Source organism: Gymnoscopelus microlampas, assembly GCF_963454915.1.
Source record: "Gymnoscopelus microlampas genome assembly, chromosome: 22".
NCBI lineage: Eukaryota > Metazoa > Chordata > Actinopteri > Myctophiformes > Myctophidae > Gymnoscopelus > Gymnoscopelus microlampas.
Genome location: NC_139959.1, coordinates 35,649,934 through 35,673,830, shown reverse-complemented (window position 1 = coordinate 35,673,830; position 23,897 = coordinate 35,649,934). Strand labels below are relative to the sequence as shown.

General features: G+C 40.7%; 1 protein-coding gene across 1 annotated transcript in view; it reads left to right on the top strand.

Moving 5' to 3' along the window:
- Positions 1–8,052: 8,052 nt before the first annotated feature.
- apbb1ip (amyloid beta (A4) precursor protein-binding, family B, member 1 interacting protein) overlaps positions 8,053–23,897 on the top strand; it is a 50,181-nt gene continuing 34,336 nt past the window's right edge. Inside the window, exon 1 of the mRNA XM_084049051.1 lies at positions 8,053–8,238. The gene's annotated coding sequence lies outside the window, so the exon portion shown is untranslated. The remainder of the gene's footprint in view (positions 8,239–23,897) is intronic.

Below are 23,897 nucleotides of genomic sequence, written 5' to 3'. Positions count from 1 at the left end.
CACACACACACACACACACACACACACACACACACACACACACAGTATTGTATTTCATATTAAACTTTTTCATAGATTTCATAGATAGCTTCATAGACTTGTTTGACAGTAGTATCACTGTGTTGGATTCATGTTGATGTGTATTTTCAGACAGTTAAACCCTAAATACTTAGAAAACGTGTACTTGGTCTGCTCTTTTTTCCCTCTACACTAAACCTCTTTGCCGAATAATAGCCGATCTACAAGCTTGTAGATCTGTTTTTTTTTGCTATAAAGTTCTCCTCAGAATAGGGATGCTATAGGGTTCAAGTGGTTAATTAAAAAAAAAAAAAAAAAAAAATCCTGTCACACAAATATTTGGTGTAATCCCTGTAGTAACTCTGAGGACCCCCTGTTGAAGACCCATGCCTTAATGGCCAGTGGGCCTGCAGTGTCAGTAGGTTTTCGTTTGGGGTCATCCTGAATGTTGAGACAGCTGCTGGTCCTCGAACCCGGGGTCAATCCTGTTACTCTGGTCAACGTCAAGCACCCTGTCTGACAGAGAGAATTAAGACACCTATTTGCAACGTATATAGTTTAAGCCCATGATGGTTGTAGAGATAACCCCTAGGGCAGTAGTTCTCAAACTTCAAGGACCCCTAGAAGAGGAGATTTGTGCCAAAAAATGCTAAATTATTCAAAATCTTCCAAACATAGCAGGTTAAAAAAAAATAGCAGATGTACAAACTCACAGCACGGCACGATCAGTGCCAACTGTGAGCTTGTACATCTGCTATTTTTGTATAACCAACGTATAAATGGATCACGTGGTTAAGATGATTGCGATACTATGTTAACTACTTTTGCTGGGGACCCCCTGGAACCCCCCCAAGGACCCCTGGGGGTCCCCACTTTGAGAACCAATGCCGAAGGGGATGCTTTCCCAATTGGCTTACGTCCAGCTTGGATTATAGTCCTCAATTCGTATGACTGAATGTTTGTCTTTGTAATTTGGTAACTTTCTAATGTAAACTATTGTGTGATTATTTCAAAGCTGCACTTAAAGTGTCACTTGCAGGTTAAACCCTATTCTTCAATTATGTGTAGTTTACATCATTGGTATCTAATTTCATTATTTATTTTTTCCCATTTTACGCCGGAAATTCCGCTCAGAAAGGGTTAACTCCTGAGACCAAAACAAAAAAACTAAACCATTTACTACTCAGATCACAAGATTACAAGTTCAAACAGCTCATACATTTACTATAATACAGGTTGTTAACCATTTAAACCCTCTAGGACTTGGTAAACTGGACCTGAGTTGTTTCTGTAACTTGTCGTCTTGGCCCGCTTTTTTGTCTGTCTACTCTACACCAAATCTCTTTGCCAAAAATAGCCAATCTACGAAAAAGGCTAAGCTCGTGGATTCCGTGTTGATTTCGTCGACTAAAAACCACGACGAAAAATGTTTGTCGACTACCTTTTTTCACTGACGAAAACTAAATAACAACTAAGCTACGATGACTAAAACTAAAACTAAATATATTGACAATTTTGTCAACAAATAAAAACTAGATGAAAATGTTAGTGAGGGACTAGTGGAGAAGAGATCCAGTAGAACTAAAAGACAAGTCATTTTATGTTTGGTTGCATTCGGGTGTTGCGCTCTGAAAATAGCAGATCTACAAGCTCACAACGCGTCGCAGCGCAACGTGTTGTGAAAAAGTGTAAAATCAGCCATTACGACACCATCAAGGCACCGCCAAAATACATTTTAGTCGACTAAATCAACTGTAGATTTAGTCGACTATAATCTTATGATATTTAGTCCACTAAAACTAGACAAAAATTAAAACATTTCAGATGACTAAAATATGACTAAAACTAAATGGAATTTTGTTCAAAAAACTAAACACTGCATGGATTGTACCGTGCATAGAGAAGAGATTTTACCCAAGTGAACAAGAGTGAGGGATGCTCACAGACCTCAAATTGATGATAGCTGATGAAAACCTGCATGATTGATAATTATTGTGACAGTAACCATTGATTCATGAAGATAATTGTTGCCCTTTTTATTTTATCTGGAGAGGAAACAATAAATCCTGGTGGTGGCAGAGACTTTATATCACGTCACCACCTCCCACTACGTTCTGTTGTGCAGAGCACATGTAGAGTTACACAGTGGTGTAAATTAACTAAGTACATTTACTCAAGTACTGTACAATTTTGAGGTATTTTTTACTTTTGGAGTATTTCCAAAACTTTTACTTCTACTCCACTACATCTCTGAGGAAAATATTGTGCTTTTACTCCACTACAATTATTTGAAAACTTTAGTTACTTTGTAGATTTAGATTTTCATTACTAAACATACATTATCCACTTAAGCTCTCTGTATATTTTGGCTATTTGAAAATAGCCGATCTACGATCACTCGCGGCGCGTAGTGAGCTTGTAGATCGGCTGTTCTGCATAATGAGTACTTTTACTTTTGGTACTTTAAGTATATTTTGATGCCAATACTTTTGTACTTTTGCTCAAGTAAATTTTGAACAGCAAACTTGTACAGTACTTGTAAGTTACAAGTTGTAACAGACTATTTCTACAATAGGGTATTGATACTTTTACTTAAGTACAAAATGTGAGTACCTATTCCACCACTGATGTAAAGTTACAGTAATAGGCTACAGTAAGTATCACCTCTCAACAGAGGGCACCAGAACCCTCCAGACAGTGCGTTATACGTTTGACATCATTCTGACGCACATGTACTCACATGTACTCTATTACCTTTTAACAGACACCTTATTGTGTTGCCAGGTTCTCTCTGGTATTGTCATTATCACCCCATTTTCTTTTCCGTCTACAGTACAAGAAAGCTCAGGAAAGGCTTTGAGAGGGTGTGAGTGAGGTGGCTCACAGATGGTTTAAGACAGGGGTCTTCAACAGGGGGCCGGGGACCCTTGGGGGGGCCGGCCAAATCTTTGTGTGCAAAAGGCACAGTTTGACTGGAAGGGTATGTCCCCTTCCAGTCACCGTTTTCATGACTTCTTCGGGATGTTCGTCCAAAAAAGTCACAATTACAGTATGCATTTTGGGGAGAGAGACAGTGTCATTGTGTGATATTTATTCTTTTTACATTAACCACTTGAACCCTAGCACTGCTGGAAGAGAACTTAAGGCCAAATATAGATCTACAAGCTCACAACATCTCGCGCTGCGAGTCAATCTTGACTAAACATCAATAAATATGGTTTGCAGGCATTGTCAATGCTGGGCTAAACATACCAGACCACGCCCTGTATGGCCCTTTAATGCAGTGGTTCTCAACCTTTTCAGGCTACGACCCCCCCAAAATAATCATATTTGAACTGGGGACCCCCCACCCGGAATTGTAGGAGTTGAGGCATTACCTTTGGTTTGACTCGGTTCCACAGATAAATACTGTGAGGCATTGTGAGCTTGTAGATCGGCTATTTTCAAAATGTTGGCCTCTTTCTTATATTATTTGACACTTTTGTCAATGTTTGACCAGTTTTTATTGTATAGTTTGTTGATTACTTTTGATGCAGAAATTGTCTATTTTCTTTTCTTTCTTTCTTTCTTTTTTGAATCTTGTGGGGACCCCCCTGGGGGATCCCGACCCACAGGTTGAGAACCACGTGCTTTGATACATCCTTGGCACTTCAAATGGAGCAGAGCCTATATGGCGTCCATCTGTTAGTCAACCTCTGGAGGAGTAAATGATTCTTTCTAGAAGTGTTTATTTAATACATCACGTCTCCTGAAATGAGCTTGGACTCACTCAAGGAAGGTTCTCTGGCTCCTCCCCCTGGCCTGGAGTTGGACTGTTCTGCATGTTGACAGCTTGTTGCCACAGAGAGAGGAGGGTGGTCTGCTCTGCTTTTCCTATTGGAACCCAGCAAGGAGAGGCTTGGGGGGGATATCACCTTGTAAGGCTGTGACCCCCCAAGCTAATCATAATTGAACAGGGGGACCCCCAAAAATAATCATATTTGAACTGGGGACCCCCCACCCTGACAAGCACTATGGACCACAATGGAAAACAAGTCCCCAGGACTTTTTTTTGTTATCCTTTTAGCTTTAATGTCTGACTCTACTGCGTATACTGCTGGGGTTTTCAGCCCAAGGACCCCCTAGCTGAGACAGGGACCCCCCTCTATATTGTGTAGGCCTACAATTGTGTTTCAGATTAAACTTGTTTTTTTTACTGTTATTTATTCCCTCTACACCTATACACCTCCAAAAATAGCCGATCTACAAGCTCACAACGCCTCGCAGCGCGAGGCGTTGTGAGCTTGTAGATCTGCTATTTTTGGCTAGAGTTCTCCTCAGAAAAGGGATGCTAGGGTTCAAGTGGTTAAGGTAAAAACAAATAATCATATCACACAAAGATTTGGCGGACCCCCTGTAGTAACTCTGAGGACCCCCTAGGGGTCACGGACCCCCTGTTGAAGACCCCTGGCGTACTGTTTACATTTCTGACCAATACAGTATTCAATGAATTCAATCAATCAATACAAAGTCTTGGCAGTTTGAAGTAAAAACAGAAATCACTATTTTTGTCTCCGCTTCGAAACATTGCATTGCATGTTTCAAAGTGACATCAGTGCCATCAGCCAAGCTAACATTTAGTCAGGAGATATTAGCAGAAAAGTTCCAATCTTGGAATAAATTCCTTACCAAAAATCCTCACCAATGTGGGTCTGCTGGCGGAGACTTGTGCTCCGAGGAGCACATTTTCTATTTTTTTATCATTCTGCTGCTTTTTTATCCCTTTAGTTTACAAGCAGTGCAGGAATATCCTGAGACATTTGGTGCAAATACAAGGTCAGTTTGGCTTCTTGGGAAGCTGTACGGTAAAGTCAAGCTGTCAGGCTATGAATAGCCCCCGGGTCTTATCGGACCCTGCAGACACACAGATAGCTCTATTTATTTGCATTTCTCCTTGATTCAACCTGGGAGGCCCCCCCCCCACACTGTCTGAGATCTCTCGTCAGCGGTCAGCCCCCCCCTATAGATTGCAGCAGCAGAGCAACATTCATTCATCTCAACCAAGAAGACATGTCAAAATATATTGCAAAAGGGATTGGGATCAAAGGACAGAGAGAAAATGTGCACTTTATAACTTAAATTAAATATTGTTTCTTGTCACACATCATAATACTCCCACTTTATCTAATGATTAACCTTAATGTTCTCTGCAGGTCTGAGTCATGTCGCTGTCTGTTATCTACTAGCGCAGTGGTTCTCAACCTGTGGGTCGGAACCCCAAGGTGGGTCCCCACGTGATTTTTTTTTTGGGGGGAGGGGGTAAAATTACAATTTAAGGACTTTTAAGACCTTAAAAAAATGAAAATAAAAAAAGAGCATCACTGCATCAAAAGTCATTGCCCAAATCATTTATTCAAATTTGATCGATCGATCTCACAACGCCTTGTAAGGCTGAGTCAGTTGACGGTTTTAAGAACTTGTTAAAAACACATTTGTTTCGGAAGCATTTTGTCTTATGAAGTTCTTACCTATCCCACCTGTGTAGGTCAATGTTTTCGTTTAGTTTTTTGACTTCTTGTTGTGCTATTGCTCTCATGTGCCTTGTTGTAACTTGTTTTACTTGATTGTTTTATTGCTTGCCACTGTACAGCACTTTGTAACTTTGTTTCGAAAGGTGCTTTATAAATAAAATGTACTTACTTACTTACTTACTAAGGCGAGGCATTGTGAGCTTGTAGATCTGGTATTTTCACAATATTTATATGTGGAACCTAGTCAAACAAAATGTAATGCCTCAACTCCTATAATTCCAAAACATACATTAACCACTTCAGCCCTATATACATTTCAGCCCTATATACAATGCATCGCAATGCTATTTTCAAAATATTTGTATGCATTTGAAAACTTGAAATGGGACATTCTGCACAATGAGTACTTTCTACTTTTGATACCAATACTTTTGTACTTTTACTCAAGTCAATTTTGAATTCCGGACTTTTACTTGCAGAGTATTTTTATTTTGCAGAATTGATACTTTTACTTAAGTAAAAGATGTGAGTATACGTTTTCCAACACTGGTCATGGGCTTAAGGCTTAATCAAAAGTAGTTTCATATATTCAGATAAGTAGTTTTACTGTAGCTACTCATAAGCAGACCTATAAATCCATCAGGACTTTACAGAGGACGCATGTTGTTTCTCTACTGCTTGCTTCTATACTATCCAGAGGACATAGCATATATAGTGTTGTGGTCCAGGCCAGCTGTTAGTCTGGTATCCTTCACTATGCAAAGCTCAGCTCTGACGTGCTGCATTACCTCCCCTCCACCAAAGGCCCGCTGCCATAAATCACTTTCAGCGAGGTGAATTATTAACACAGATATTCACATTCCTCTTGCTGATTCAGCGCCACTCGTTCCTTCCTCGTCACTGAATCCATATACTGTCCCCCATAGAAAACATTAAGTAGGCTACTGCAGTGATCTCATCATCATCTTCTTTACTGGTTGTTACCAATCACTATATTCTGAACTTATTGAAGTCACAGCATTAAGGCAAACATGACAGCTCAGCTGTTTTTGTTTTTATTTGAATGCATCGTGTCTGTGGCTCATTTGAAACTGTTGCAGTGCATCACCTAGTTATAGGCAGTGATCGAAAAAGTACTTACATTTTTTTTTACTTAAGTAACAGTACCAATACTGCAATGTAGAAATACTCTGTTACAGGTAAAAGTCCGGAATTCAAAATTTACTTGAGTAAAAGTACAAAAGTATTGGTATCAAAATGTACTTAAAGTACCAAAAGTAGAAAGTACTCATTATGCAGAATGTCCCATTTCACAAGTTTTCAAATGTATGAGAATCCTTTGAAAATAGCAGATCTACAAGCTCACAATGCGTCGCATCACGACGCATTGTGTGCTTGTAGATCTGCTATTTTCAAATGGCTGAAATGTATATAGGGCTGAAGTGGTTAATGTATGTTGTTTTAATAATAATCTAAATCTACAAAGTAACTAGTGACTGACTACTAATAATTGTAGTGGAGTAAAAGTACAATATTTTTCTCCGAGATGTAGTGGAGTAGAAGTAAACCTATTGGAAGTTGGAAATACTCAAGTAAAGTAAAATATATCAAAATTGTACTTAAGTACAGTACTTAAGTAAATCTACTTACAGACATGCAAAAGTGTCACTTTTAAGCTACAGTCACCTTTTTGAACCCAAATAGGGCAATTGTGTGACACCTGACCCGAAAAAAAAAACGACATGTTGTCACCTTTTTCACCTCGGGGCTGTTTGCATGCCTGTACTTAGTTACTTTCCACCACTGGTTATAGGTTTGGGATTCTGTAGTGCCCCCCCCCCCCTCCCCCCACAAAGAAAAGTAGACTAGGACAACTAGAACTCAATTCAATGGGCTTTATTGGCATGAGAAAACATACGTTTACATTGCCAAAGCTCATGGCCAAGAACTCAAGTCACACTGTCAGTCAGTTACAGCAGGAGGGCAGGAGGGACTGACTAACCCCCCCCCCCCCCCCCCCCACCCACCCACCCACCCACACACACACACACACACACACACACACACACACACACACACACACACACACACACACACACACACACACACACACACACACACACACACACACACACACACACACACCCCAACAAGTGAACCTATTAGGAGTCCTCTACAGTGAAAAGGTGGAAAGAAACTATTGGGTTAGAAGACATTCGTAGAACCTTATCTAGCTCTGGATTAAATGCCTAAACTGTAAACTGTAGAACCGGCCTGGAGGTCTCAATGGGTTAAGCAAGTTTACGGGTCAGATAAGCAGGGCTGATAATAAAGTGATAAAGGCTGGTTGTTGCTCCATGCAGCCCCAGCCATAGCGCTGCCCAGACAAGACTGTTGTGAAAGTTGTGTGTTTGAGCCTCTGTGTGTTGGAATGCACTGACAGGTCTGGACCTGAACTTCCGCATTGAGCAGGAAACTAAGTTAACAGTCACTGAGCCAGTGAGCCAGATCAGATGCTACAATCCAAATCAACACTCATACTGTATCGCAACGAACGACGCATGTCAGGGTGTCTGTTTGGTGTCGGTCAAAGTTTTCTTTTCTTGGGATTATCAACTTTTACTAAACAGGGGATTCATGTTCGTGATCCTCCTGTCATCTTCAAACTGACCCCGGAGGAGAAAAAAAGGATTTAAAAAAGTTGTCAAAGGTGAGTTGTATATTTCTGTTACTGATGGCTATGCATTCTGTTGATGGTTGACACCCGCAAGGCAGCTCTTTCGTAGTATCTTATGTAACAAAAAACAATACAGTGAGTTTTAATTTCTTGATAATCGACTCTTTATGGTTTTGCTTTGGTTTGATGTTTAGATTACGTTGTTGATTGTGCTGACAAAGTATTCCTTTTTAAAGGATCTAGATAAGAGTTGATTTGATTTGATTCAACTGTACTGTACATTAAAATACATGACACAGTGAAGTCCAAACTGTATTGAATAATGATACTTTAAAAAAAAAGAAGAAACCTCCTATTTTCATCTTATTTAAATTCTGAACAGTACATTACTTGGGGACTTCAAATAAAGAGACAGACTGACAGCCTGACAGACAGACAGACAGACAGACAGACAGACAGACAGACAGACAGGCAGGCAGGCAGGCAGGCAGACAGACAGGCAGACAACTGTGGATAGCTATATAGACACTATACAGACAGACAGACAGACAGACAGACAGACAGACAGACAGACAGACAGACAGACAGACAGACAGCTACAGATAGCACAATAGACTAATACTGGGGTGGAAACAAAACAAAGCTTGTTTTAGTATTAGTATTCAGCATTAGTTATGTATTCAGTTTTATTATTATTAACATGTGGTAAAGGGGCCTCTGTTAGTCGGTGGCCATTACAACTCTAATTTGATATAAAGGGCGTTGTTAGTCAATATGTGGCCCTAGCTGCTGTGTGTCTCGGCAACATGGGCGGGTCATGGTCTAAAAGTAGACCAGAGAGTGAGTCAGAAACCACATGAATCTCATATGGGTTTGGCCTGCTGTTTGAGATGGTCAAGGTACGCTTATAGTACTCCACTGTAGTAATGAAGTACTCACGTATTTAAACCTCAGCTAACTTTAGGTGCAGCACAGTAGAGTAGAGTAGTCAACACTGAACAGTGGTGGAGAGTAACTGAGTGCATTTACTTAAGTACTGTACTTAAGCACAATTTTGAGGTATTTGCACTTTACTTGAGTATTTCCAATTTCTAAATACTTTTACTTCTACTCCACTACATCTCGGAGACACATATTGTACTTTTACTCCACTACAATTATTTGAAATCTTTAGTTACTAGTTACGTTGAAGATTTTGATTATTATTACAAAACATACATTAACCACTTCAGTTCTATATACATTTCGGCCATTTGAAAATAGCAGATCTACAAGCTCACAATGCGTCGCGATGCGACGCATTGTGAGCTTGTAGATCTGCTATTTTCAAAAGGTATACATTTGAAAACATGAAATTCTCCATAATGAGTACTTTTACTTCTGGTATATTTTGATGCCAATACTTTTGTTCTTTTACTCAAGTCAATTTTTAATTCCGGACTTTTACTTGTAATGGAGTATTTCTACATACAGTAGCAGTATTGATGCTTTTAATTGAGAACAAAATTAGTACTTTTTTCCACCACTGACACGGTGGAAATGAATATAAGACTGTCTGCCAGTGTTGCCATGTCCACAGAACCTTTTTGTGTTATCCTTTTAGCCTTAATGTCTGACTGTACCATGTGCTGTTTACATTTATGACTAATAAAGTATTCAATCAATCAATAAAAAGCCATGTCTGCTTATTATAAGCGACTTTGGGCTGGTTTTTATGCTTGTAAATATTGGTAGTTGTGGGTTGTTGTTTTTTTGGGGCTTGTTTCAGTGTAGTTGCTTATTTGAGCTTCCAGCTCCCTAAATGTTGTTTAATGTGGTTCTCAAACATTTTCATGTCAAGGACCCCCAAAATCAATAAGTCCGTGAACCCTTATCTGAGAAGAGTTTGTGCCAGCCAGGGACGTCCCATACAAGATTTGTGTGGTTAAAATGTTTCAAAGATATGGATCTCTTTTTAACCAATGATGTTTTGAAGACATGAATAGCAGATCTACAAGCTCACAACGTGTCGCATTCAAATAGCCAATGTAATACAGTAGGTAGTGCTCATGTGGTCTATAATAGTCGCTTCTTTTGGGCTTGTTTTCATAGGCCTGGTTGCTTCTTTCTCTCTGACATTCTGGCAACACTGACAGCTTTTTAATGCACTGCATGCAGCGACATGCCCTTCATGCAGGCGTGTGAGGACCATTTTCACAGAACATTTCTGATAATATGGCAGTAAAACCCACTGGGAAATAAATTACTCAATTACTGAAGCACGTCTCCAAAACAACAGGGGACATTGGGCCAAGTTAATTCAGTGTCTGGCTGTGCATGGTGTTCTTTTTAAGTTTGAAAACACAATGTAGAAGTAACTGGCCTGTTCAGAGATACTTCTGACATAATTATGCTTGGAATGTTCAATGCCTGACATCAGTGGGACAGAGTAACAGCTGTTTTCATTACAGTTATAGTGTCACAGACAGAACTCCCATTTCACAACACGACTGCATCACAACATGTTTTCATCGCTGTCAGCAGACCTGTACCCTGTACTGCAGAGCAGAGGTTCTCAAAGTGGGGAACGGGGACCCCCAGGGGTCCTTGAGGGAGTTCCAGGGGGTCCCCAGCTAAATGATAGATAGTTAGGAACCAAATGGACCCTTATGGGTCTGTAACTCATAGTGTACAAATGGAACCGAATGGACCCTTATGGGTCTGTAACTCTGAGTGTGTACAAATTGGTTCCATTTGTACACTCTCAGAGTTAAATTAACATTTATTCTAGAATATAAATTGGGGTCCCAGAGATAGAAATGCCATCAAACTGGGGGTCCTTGAAATTAAAATGGTTGAGAATCACTGCTAGAGCCGTAAAAATCTTGTCCTTGGCATATCTTTTCAAATGGGGGTCCGCAGGCTAATACGTTTCAATTTGGGGGTCCTTGACGTGAAAAGGTTTGAGAACCGCTTCTGTAGACCAGGGGTCTTCAACGAGAGAGATGAAGCAGGGACCCCCTACTAACATTGTATACCATTGTGAACAGTGTTGATACTGTTGAACTGGGAGCTGACCAGTACAACCTCAGTCTAATACTGTTGAACTGGGAGCTGACCAGTACAACCACAGTCTAATACTGTTGAACTGGGAGCTGACCAGTACAACCTCAGTCTAATACTGTTGAACTGGGAGCTGACCAGTACAACTTCAGTCTAATACTGTTGAACTGGGAGCTGACCAGTACAACCACAGTCTAATACTGTTGAACTGGGAGCTGACCAGTACAACCTCAGTCTAATACTGTTGAACTGGGAGCTGACCAGTACAACCTCAGTCTAATACTGTTGAACTGGGAGCTGACCAGTACAACCTCAGTCTAATACTGTTGAACTGGGAGCTGACCAGTACAACCACAGTCTAATACTGTTGAACTGGGAGCTGACCAGTACAACCACAGTCTGATACTGTTGAACTGGGAGCGGACCAGTACAACCACAGTCTAATACTGTTGAACTGGGAGCTGACCAGTACAACCACAGTCTTATACTGTTGACCACTGAGCCGCTCCACTGGAGCAGTTTGGGGGGTTCAGTGCCTTGCTCAAGGGAACGGTGACCATTCACTTCCCATCCAGACTTGTTTCTGTTGGTCATGGGAACCGAACCGGGAAGCTTTCGGTTACAAACTCGCTCCTCTGACCTTTAGGCCGCCGCTGACCCCTGAAGTCAAATCGCCCTAATTCAGGGGTCTTCAACGTTTTCAGGCCAAGGACCCGCTAGCTGAGAGAGAGATGAAGCAGCGACCCCCTCTATATTGTGTAAAATTGTGTTTCAGATTAAAGTTTTCTTTTTTAATTTAGTCTGCTATTTTTTCCCCTTACACCTATACCTCTTTGCCAAAAATAGCCGATCTACTTGTAGATCTGCTATTTTTGGCTAAAGTTCTCCACAGAAAAAGGTATGCTAGGGTTCTAGTGGTTAAGGTATAAAAAGAAAATCATATCACACAAAGATTTGGCGGTCCCCCTGTAGTAACTCTGAGGACCCCCTAGGGGTCCCGGACCCCCTGTTGAAGACTACTGCCCTAATTGATACGTAGTCTGAGCTGTTTAAGATGTTTATGTAAAGGTTTATGTTCTGCACTTTGGCCACTTAGGTTTTTGTCTGGCTTCCATTAATGGGGCTGAGAGTCATGAATTCCATGTGTACTCTTAAAAGTCATATACTGTACTGTAACACATAGTTCATCTTTTGAAGACAATTAGGAGCATGATTTGCTAGGATAAATGGAAAAGGCAACTTTTCATGGCACATTTTCCTTCATGAAAATGTCTGTGGTTGGCGTAATTATGACGATGGTACAGTATTTCCATAATCCATTGCATGGGACTGGTATTAGCGGGCCTGGGCTTTGTGAGGACTTCCAGGCTTTGAAACAAGTGCTGCCAACATTTTACAAATAAAACATTTCCAGGTTCTTATTTACGATTGCATTCACTATGAGTACAATAGAAGTTATTAAAAATAAACAGTTACATCCTCTGCTATGGTACAAATAAGGGCAATGCTCTGGCAATATTCAGCAATATACATTCATATATATCATATTGCATTTTTCTTTCGAAGTCTAAGTCACAGCACTAACATACTAGCATAACATGATTATGTATTTGAACCTTGTTGTACTGTACAACATTGGTTCTCAAAAAGTGCCACACTGCGAGCTTGTACTGTACATCTGACATTTTTTAGATTTTTTGAAAAATACCGAAAACGTTTGGAAATGTTTGAATAATTTGTTATTTTTTACATAAATCTTCTCTTCTGGGGGTTCTTTGGCACACATAACATTTTCAGATGGGGGGGGGGTCCGCTCCGTGGGCCAAATACATATCAATGTAGGGGTCCTCCTGACCTTGACACAAAAAAAAGTTTGAGAACCACACTGCTGTACAACAACATGCGTTAAATTTTCCAATGGGAAATTAAGTTCTCCCCCCTGTGGAGCACCCCTGCAGGGAGAGGCCCGTCAACGCGGCCTTTTGGCAACCGTGTCTAATTGACCCAGAGAAGTGAACCGGGTTCAGAGCAGAACGTCCCAGTAATGAGCCTCTCTCTTTGAAATACCTTTAGTCACGCTGCTGGTCCTTCAACTTCCAAATGAGATGTATTCCTGAACAGTGCTTCCAGATTTTGCGAGAGAAATTATTAAGCAACCAGGTCCATGAAAACAAGCGACTAATAGGCTACAGCTATTTGAAAATAGCCAATCTACAAGCTCACAGCGTGTCGCATCGCGACACGCTGTGAGCTTGTAGATCTGCTATTTTCAAAATACATAATATATCTTGAGGAAAAAAGCGTGCGGAATAGTTTTGAAACATTTTAACAATACAAATCTTGTATGGGGGGTCCATGGCACAAAATATTTTCAGACGAGGGGGTCCGTGGACAAATACATATTAATCTGGGGGTCCTTGACGTGAAAATGTTTGAGAACCCCTGGTTTCAACATCATAAAAGAAACAAGCCCAGATAACTGCAACTACACTTTAGAAACAAGCCCAAAGACGCTTATAATATGCAGACATGGCAACACTGGTAATGGGCAGTCTTTGAAATACTTTTAGTCATGCTGGTCCTTGATCAGTTCCAAATGAGATGCATTTCTGAATGTTCTTGTGCAAAGTTGTAATAAAGCAGCTCCTTTAACCACTTAAAACCCTGTATGGTTGACCGGAGTACCTCAGGGATCTATACTAGTGTCACTCTTTTCCGTTTTCTTTTATTGTGGGGAAAGCTTTCGCTGAAAATAGCATTTTTACTGGTGAATTATTATAATTGCAATTGTAAGTACGTTAAGCAGTGGTGGACAGTAACTAAGTACATTTACTTGAGTATTGCAAAGTACACTTTTTGAGAATTAATTGCTTTAGTACAGGGGTCTTCAACAGGGGGTCCGGAGCTACTATAGGGGGTCCGCCAAATCTTTGTGTGTGACGTTGAAGACCCCTGCTTTAGTATTAGTATTAAGTATTTTTTAACACTTTGAGAATATACTTTCACTCCACTACATTTCAAAGACAAATATTGTACTTTTGATTGCACTACATTTCTAGAAAGGAAAAGAACAAAATGTGCAAGTGCATTGTGAATTAATCACTTATGGCCTATTTCAAATACTAGAGGTTCGGGACACAACAGTTACACAAGAACTGATTCACTGACAGAGAGAGAGTACGCATGGAGACGTCAGCTCAGCTGTTAGATTGACGGCTGTAGTTGAGTTAGAATTGGCACATTGTATTGTGAAAGCTTGCTGACTAAGACCTTCAATGAGATTGAATGGAAGGCCCACAAGTAGGCCTACACAATAAAGTACATATATTTGGCAATTAAAAAAAAATCCGCCACCACAATATCTATCTATACATGCCTAAATATGGACATATCTGTTGGATCAGCGGTTCTCGACGATGGGCACCGCGCTCCCTTGAGTCCTGCCGGCCCCACCCTCCCATTAGCCAATTTTAATATAAGATAGGAGGATAGGATAGTGAAAATAGCCAATCTACAAGCTAAAGCTCTAACCGTCAAACACACATCATCTCCTCCTTCCTCTTTTATTTGGAGAACCACATAGACTGATGCACTGATAATAACATGAATGCAACAAAGCTGTTCTTGTGGTGAGTTGACCCATTTCATTAGGCCAGTGGTTCTAAACCTGGGGGGGGGGGGGGTCCCCCCAGCCAGATGACAGTGAAGAGAACTTTTTTTTTTAAATTCAAAAGAAAGAAAATAATAAGACCTTAACTGCATGAAAAGTGATCAACAAACTATACCAGGGGTCTTCAACGTTTTCAGGCCAAGGACCCTCTAGCTGAGAGAGAGATGAAGCAGGGACCCCCTCTATATTGTATAAAATTGTGTTTCAGATTCAACTTTTTTTTTTTATATGGTCTGCTCTTTTTTCCCCTCTACACCTAATACCTCTTTGCCAAAAATAGCCGATCTACAAGCTCACAACACCTCGCAGCGCGAGGCGTTGAGAGCTTGTAGATCTGCTATTTTCGGCTAATGTTCCCCTCAGAAAAGGGATTCTAGGGTTCAAGTGGTTAATGTAAAAAAACTAAATCATATCCCACAAAGATTTGGCGGAACCCCTGTAGTAACCCTGAGGACCCCCTAGGGGTCCCGGACCCCCTGTTGAAGACCCCTGAATTATACTATGAAAACTGGTCAAACATTGGCCACATTGTCAAATAATATAAGAAAGAGGCAAAAATCGCCGATCTACAAGCTCACAACGCCTCACATTGCGAGGCGTTGTGAGGTTGTAGATCTGCTCTTTTCACAATATTTATCTGTGGAACTGAGACAAACTAAATGTAATGCCTATAATTCCAAGTGCTAGTCAGGGTGGGGGGGTCAAACATGATTATTTTGGGGGTCAGGGCCTGAAAAGGTTAGAGAACCAATGCGTTAAGCCCACCGTTTTAGTCCAGTAGCACCAGCTATAACAATTGCACTACTGTGTGTCAAACTTGTGAAATAATCAACTGCCTTGCTGATAAACATTACCATCTACCCCCTCAATAGAAGCTGTGACTGTTATCTTATCTACCTCGTTTTGCACTCAGCCCGAAAGGTTATTCAACCAGTCCACTATTTGCTCATCATTGTGAAGTACTGTAACACAATATAGCCATAGCATACTTTTGTGTTGTAGATGCCTTATAATGCCTAGTCAGTGAAACTGATTAATGTTACTGTTGTTATATCAGCATAAAATTCTCACCTTTAACTGACTGTTATGGCCTTTTTTGCACGGGAAGCCACTGACATGCACGTATAGTAATTAATTTCCTATGAAGGTGAGCGTTCAGGTATGGGTATAGGGCATGGGTTTTCAACTGGTGGTCCGTGGACCACTGGTGGTCCGTGGACCACTGGTGGTCCGTGACGGTATTGCATGTGGTCCCTGATTAAGCATTTAGTTATGTAGGACAGTGAAGATTTGTATTTTATCGACCACTGGTTGAGAAACCGTGCAGTAAATGACCTGGTGACGTATAATGACGCGTCAATGTTGTCAGTTACTGGGAAGTCGGATGTCAAGAACTTCCACAGAAATGGGAGTTAGAATCTCAAGGGAAACTGTACCGGATTGCCTGTTTGAGTCACCATTATTAGGAAATGTACCCATAATCAATCGCATATGTCATACTTAAGTTGCAATGAATCAGTTAACATGAGTTTTTTTGCTCTGGACCACTAGCACATCTCAGTTAAATGATAACTGTTAAGGGCTTGATTTAATTCACCTCAAATTAACAAATGAAATTAAGCCCTTAACAGTCATTATTTAATTTCAAGCTTTTCCCCCATATCACCCCTCCCAACACAACAGTGGTCCTCAGGTTGATTCTCAGTCAGGGTGGTGGTCCCTGGTTCATAATCAGTTGAAAAACCCTGGTATAGGGTGACCATATGTTCAGCCCCTCAAACCGGTGACCCTTGCACAATCATGTATATGCACCATTAGGTGTTGCATATTGACAAAACATCAGCCTCAGAATTGAATTCAGACGCGCAATGCATTTGTTCATGTTCTCTGATTGGTGAGGTGAGCATGTATACATGAAGAGAACATGATAAACTATCTATTCTGGCGAAAACCGGAAAAAGATTGCAGTGAACCGGAACATATTAGTGTTTTCGAGATATTTGACATCTATCTGACAGCCGTACCAACACAATTATTCATGCTCGTCTCTCTCACACACACGCCCGCCCGTGTCAAGGACTGAATTGTTTTTCTACATGACTGGTAGAAAAATATCTATTCACATGAAGAGTGCCGTGCGACCCCCACATTTTGTTTGACTCGGTTCCACAGATACATTGTTAAAATTGCAGATCTACAAGCTCACTTGTATATTTGCTATTTTCACAATGTTTGCCTCTTTCTTATATTATTTAACAATTTGGCCAATGTTTGACCAGTTTTTATAGTATAGATTGTTGATTACTTTGGTGCAGTTTTTGTTTTTTTTAGGTATTAAAAAGTCTTAAAAGTCCTTAAATTGTCACTTCACTGTCATTTGGGGACACCCCCCAAAAAAAAAATCATATGGGGACCCCCCTGGCCCACAGCTTGAGAACCACTGCTCTATGTTACACTCTGTTGATCAGTGGAACCTGAGTTTGAGTGCAGACACACATAGGGGGGGGTGCCGAGGATACACATGATGGCCCGGGTCCCTGGAGGACATGGAATTCTTGATGGAAGGGGGGCTGTAGGAGGGTGCAGAGGATACAAATGATGGCCCGGGTCCCTGGAGGACATGGGGGTTCTTGATGGAAGGGGGGCCCTGGGTGGGAGGGTTGGGTCATTCTCAGGCTTTGCTATTGTCATGCACTTCATAACATTGTTACTATAATGTTGCAACATACATCGCTATTGTTATTCAAATAAATCCTTGTCCCCAAAAAACAGAAGAATCTAGTTCTACTCTACAAAGCCAATAGAAAGGCCAAAAGACAGCATGCATGGAACTGCCATATTTATAACAGGGCTATCCATACAACCCCTCAACAAATTATTATGAGTAGGGGGGCAGACTTACGCTCCTGAGAGCAACTATTGAACTGAGTCAAGGTTAATGATAATGATAGTGAGCTTTGTTTTATTTAGCACTTTTCATACATCGAAATGCAGCTCAAAGTTCTGTACAATACAGCAAAAACAGATTAAAACAAGAACAAAACAGCAGCAACATCTAGGTGCTGCAATACATCTCATAAGATGCTATTTAAAAGCTAAGTTAAAAAAAAGGTGGGTTTTCAGTTGATGCTTAAAGATGTTGACTGTGCTTGCAAGACCAGTAAATAAGGTGTTACAATAGTCCAGACGACAAAACCATGAATCCGCTTTTCAGCATCATTATGGAATAAAGACGAGCGTACCTTAATGTTTCTAAGGTGAAAGAAGGTTGTCCTGGTCACCTTGCTTACGGTTAATAAACAAGTTCACTTATCCAGTGTTGGAAAAATAAATACAACTGAAATTTAAAGGACAAGACCACTTTGGTAGAGGTTTGGGTTGTGTAGTTATACCTTGCAATGATGTAACTCCAAAGGCGGACAAGAAATCAAAAATAATTGCTCCATTGATAAGAAATTGAGAATTCAAAATATGCTCCTCATTGACTTACATTATATGGTGAAACAGCTCTCAAAGTTAGTCTTGGTGCACATAAATGAACGCAAACAAAGTAGATTCAGACAATATACAATATAAAGCATCACCAAACCCAGTACTGTTTTTTTTTTAATAAACATGTAAACTTCCTATTGATTTTATGTATTTCTTTGCTATTTTCATTAGGGGAAAAAAATGTAAAATCAACAGGAAGTTAACATTTGTATTAAAAAAAAATAACAGTACAGGGTTTTGTGATGTTCTATATTGTCTGAATCAACTATGTTTGTGTTCGTTTATGTGCTAAAAGAGTGACTTTGAGAGCTGTGGAGCATATTTTGAATCATCAATTTCCAAACCTCTACCAAAGTGGTCTTGCCCTTTTAAGTTATAAGTGTCCTATCCGGTGTATTATTTATTTGAAGTACAACTCATGCAAAACAAAAATCAGCATGAGCCCCAGAGGGAAGTGAAACAGTATTAGTTCCCCCCACTGTGTAGTGGCTATTAGTTTATTTTATATGACTATGCTTAAGGGTGACACCAATAGATTGTGGTGAACTTGCACTCACTCACCAAGAACCAGCTGCGGCCTCCATAGCCCTGTTTCAATAAAAAATAAACTTGGCGTACACACACAGCTCTCTCTCTCTCATAAACTGATTTCTGTCTTTCTCAGGCTGGATGCGGAGTTGAGAGACTGGCTCCGTTTAGCCCATTAAGACCGGGAACGCATCTGTGTAACCACTTAAACCATTATTTTATACTTTGGCTTTTCAAAAATAGCAGATCTGCAAGCTCGTAGCGCGGCACTCGGTGCCGCGCTACGAGCTTGCAGATCTGGTATTTTTGAAAAATCATGAAAATGTGTGCAAATCTTTGAACATATATATTCTTTTAAAGAGAATTTTTCAAATCTTTGCTTCTGGGGGTTCCTTGAACAACATATTTTGAGATAGGGGTCTGCGGCCAAATACAAATCATTTTGGGGGTCCTTGACATGAAAAGCTTTGGGCACCACTGACATAGAAACATAGTTTTTTCAGAAGACTGGATTTAGGATTTAGAAGACATTTGTAGAATCGGGCCTCAGATATTATTGGGTTAATATCTGATGTGTCTGAGAAATCCAGCTGTCAGTGTGAACACGATGATGTGCTAAGCCTTTCCTTGTGTGACTACTGGCATCGTCTATCCTACAGCATGCTCTGTTTATGAGTAGACTGTGTCATCGTTTGTGATCAAATAGTTTATGTGGTCCAGAGTTAAGCAGAGGGTGTTTGTGGTATAGGCCTATATGATGAGGTGTACTCTGGTGGTGTCACAACAACACACACATAAAAACATTTAATGCCAGAGCAACATGAGAAAACATGGGATGGGGGGATCCAAAACAAGTAAATGGATTAACGTTTTAAAGGAGTAGTTCACCCAAAAAAATGCATTGATGATTTTTTTTCTATCAATTACACACCCCATGAAGCCTTGAATTAGTTTTTGTCACATTCCTAAACCAATAATTAGTGACCGTCTCCTACTGACCGGTCATCAAAGTATTGTCTACTACTGATTTAGAAGGCATTTGTAGAATCGGCCTCAGGTCTTATAAAGGAATAGTTCACCCAAAAAATTACTTATTTTCTATCATTTACACACACCATGAAGCCTTGAATTCAAGGAGATTTTTTTTGTTTTTGTCACATTCCTAAGCCAATAATTTGATGACTGGCGGTCTCTCCGGTAGGAGACTCAAAGAGTCTCCTTTGAGTCTCCTACCGGATACATTAGCATCTTTCTGCCGGTAATCACATTATTGTCTCAGGAATGCGACAAAAACTAAAAAAATTCCATGATTGCAATGCTTCATGGGGTGTGTAATTTACAGAAAATAAGTACAGTATTTCTTTGGGTGAACTACTCCTTTAAGTGGTTAATGGAACTCATCTTGATGATGTACCAATGCTGCAACGCCATGTGCCTGAGTGACCTTCCGTTCACCATCGAGGACTTCCTCATCCTCATTGCTTAAATTGATAAAATCACAGGGTTGTGTTATTCCTGCAAATGATCAAAGCCAGGAAGCATGTGGCAAAATGGTGGGCAGGCGGCATCACCAAAAAGAGGCCCAACATTCATACACACCACTGTTGTCGGGCAGAAACCTCTTATCTCCATATTCTAACTTTTTGTCTTTTTTTGTAAATTAACGTCCTACTTGATCATGCTACAGTGTCACACAAAAGCATCAAAAGTAGCAGATCTACAAGCTCGAGTTTTGAGCTTGTCGATCTGTTACTTTTGCTCCTTTTGATTTCGAATCCTAGCCTAGCCCTTGCATTGGACGGTATTAGTGGTTCTCAAAGGACCCCAAAATGATATGTATCTGGCCGCGGACCCCCATCTCAAATATGTTGTTCCAGGGACCCCCAGAAGCAAAGATTTGAGCAACAAATGTTCGCTTAAAAATATATATATATTCAAAGATTTGCACACATTTTCACAATTTTTCAAAAATAGCAGATCTACAAGCTCATAGCGCGGCACTCAGTGCCGCGCTATGAGCTTGTAGATCTGCTATTTTTGAATAGCCAAAGTATAAAAGGTCATAATTATCGTGACGCTATATTAACACATTTTGCTGGGTACCCCCTGGAACCCCCTCAAGTACCCCTGGGGGTCCCCGGACCCCACTTTGAGAACCAATGGTATAGTGCACTATGATGGTTGCCAACTCAAAAGGCACACACATAAAAAATGAACTAATCAGCAATCGCCAATAAGTATATGACACTCTTAATAATCTACAGCAGAGGAAGGAAACAGCCATATTGGTGCTTGTTCAGCGTTTCTGAGGCATGTGGGTGTGGAGTTTGGTTTTAAGAACATGTCTAAGTCTATCACGTCTGTCTACACGCCATGCCACGTCTGCACGCCATGCCCCAAAAGGGCCCCTAGCTGCCCTCCCAAAAGTCAGTGCATATGGGCCTGACTCTTAATGCAGGGCTGAGAATGAATGGTTGTTTGGTAATTAGCAAATACCAACAAATTATTTCCTGATTTAAAATAATATACATATTTCATTGATATTCTATGATAAAATATGGTTACATATTTTGTGCCCTCAAGAAAAATTGACAACGCCAAGTGCCAAATGGACGTGCCCCTAAAATGACCTGCTGACATCATGGTATTTTACGTTTCATGTATCACTCGTTTTACTGTAAACAGCGTAATGCAATTCACACACACCGTCAGGCCCTACACACGGTTTGCAACCGTTTCCTACAACCATATATTTCAACATTGCAGTGAGGAGGAGGAAGTTACCCCTTACCACTTCCTTCTGTTTCGGGGCACCAGACATTCTCATAGAGAGGGGTGGGGTGGGGTGAGGTGGGGTGGGGGGTGTGTGAGGTGTGTGTTTGTGTGTGTGAGGTGTGGGGGGTGTGTGAGGTGTGTGTGAGGTGTGTGTTTGTGTGTGTGAGGTGTGGGGGGTGGAGCTAACACAGTTACAAACAGAAAGAAGGAAGAAACACAAAACATTACATTTTCTATTGTTTGTAAATGTAGATTCCTCAAAAAGGAGCAATTGCACACAAGCAAGCAAGCAAGCAAGCAAGCACGCACGCACGCACGCACGCACGCACGCACACGCACACGCACACGCACACACACACACACACACACACACACACACACACACACAAAGCTACAGTCTACCATTCAGATTCAATGGAAGCCATGCAGCGACATGAAGATACAAAGATTGGACGTTTGTAGATCTGCTACAAAATATAAGACAGCTAACACATACGTTGAGCTGGTTTCAACTTCAGCTACGAAGATACAAAGCGAGATATTCTGTGTAGCTTTGGATCTTTGTATCCTGGTGTGACATTACAGTCATTTAGCAGACGCTTTTATCCAAAGCGACTTACATTACAATAAGTGCATTCATAGGTAGGCAAGAAAGCTACTAATCACCAGAAGTCTTCAGTACATTCTCTTCTAAAACAAGCAAAAGAGTATACCTATAGCGCTAAGGTCAAAAGTGCAATATATCAGCTACCTACTTTCTTAAACAGATGAGACAAATAGGAAAATCAAATGAGCCAGAGCTAAAACAAATAAGTGTATCAAATAAACAAGATCCAATAAAATGAGAGCTTGTACAAATAATTGACAACAAGTAGGCAATTAGCATTAGACCAGGGGTCTTCAACAGGGGGTCCGGGACCCCTAGGGGGTCCTCAGAGTTACTACAGACGGGCCGCCAAATCTTTGTAAGATATGATGTTTTTTTTTTTACATTAACCACTTGAACCCTAGCTTCCGTTTTCTGTGGATAATTTAGCCAAAAATAGCAGATCTAAGTTCGTAGAGCTTGTAGATCGTCTATTTTTGGCAAAGAGGTATAGGTGTAGAGGGGGAAAAAAACAGACCAAGTAAAAAAAAAAAGTTTAATCTGAAACACAATTTTATACAATATGAAGTGGGGGTCCCTGCTTCATCTCTCTCTCAACTAGGGGGTCCTTGGCCTGAAAAACGTTGAAGGCCGATGCATTAGACCTTGGAACAATATTGATCCAGTTCAAATCCAGATGAGAACCAGCTATGAAATGAAAAACACCATGTTACTGTATGAATTCCTCGCTGGAACCAAATCAATCACACTTGTCTGCTCTCTTCAGAGTGGCTTAAGAGTTTTGCCCCCGGGTGTCTCTCTCTCTCTCTCTCTCTCTCTCTCTCTCTTGGATGTTTGGTTTCATTTTCTGGAAACATTTTGAACCCTTCTGGTGCAAACTAACCCCCCCCCCCCTTTTTTTGCTCAGTCCAAACAGAGGAGGAGAGGTGGAGTGATGAGAGAAAGTAGTAGAGGAGTGCTTTCTGCAAGATCATATTTTCATATCTAATACGCTGTATCAGCAGGAAAGAGCAGGCCTAGTGTAAAACAGATAAGGACAGATTGTCAGAGTGTTGAACCGAGTCAAACTAAATGTAATGCCTCAACTCCCTAGAATTCCGAGTGCTTGTTCAAATATGATTATTTTGGGGGGTCCCTAGTTAAAAATTGATTCCATCAATCATGTGCTCTTGAAGCAAAACAAGAACAGTCAGTGCCTGCTGCCTACAGTGTAGACTAGACAGTAGGCACTATATAGGCCCTACACAGTGCCTATATACAGTACAGTATACTGCTGCCACTACAGTCTACAGAGTGTAAACACCAGATGGGTTTTCTTCACACCGGACGTGACGTGATTCAATATTCAAGCCAGACATGATTATTTTTTATCATGTCTGGTGTGAATACAAATTAGCATGGGGGTTAATTTCTACAGATTATGCAGGATTCTGCTGTTTACCTGCTTCCTCATCTAAAATTTCTCTGAAGAAGAATATCATGCAATATCTACTAGTTTGGATGAAGAAAGGACTTTTTCATGTCAAGGATGTATTTGGCCGCGGACCCCCATCTGAAAATATTTTGTGCCAGGGACGA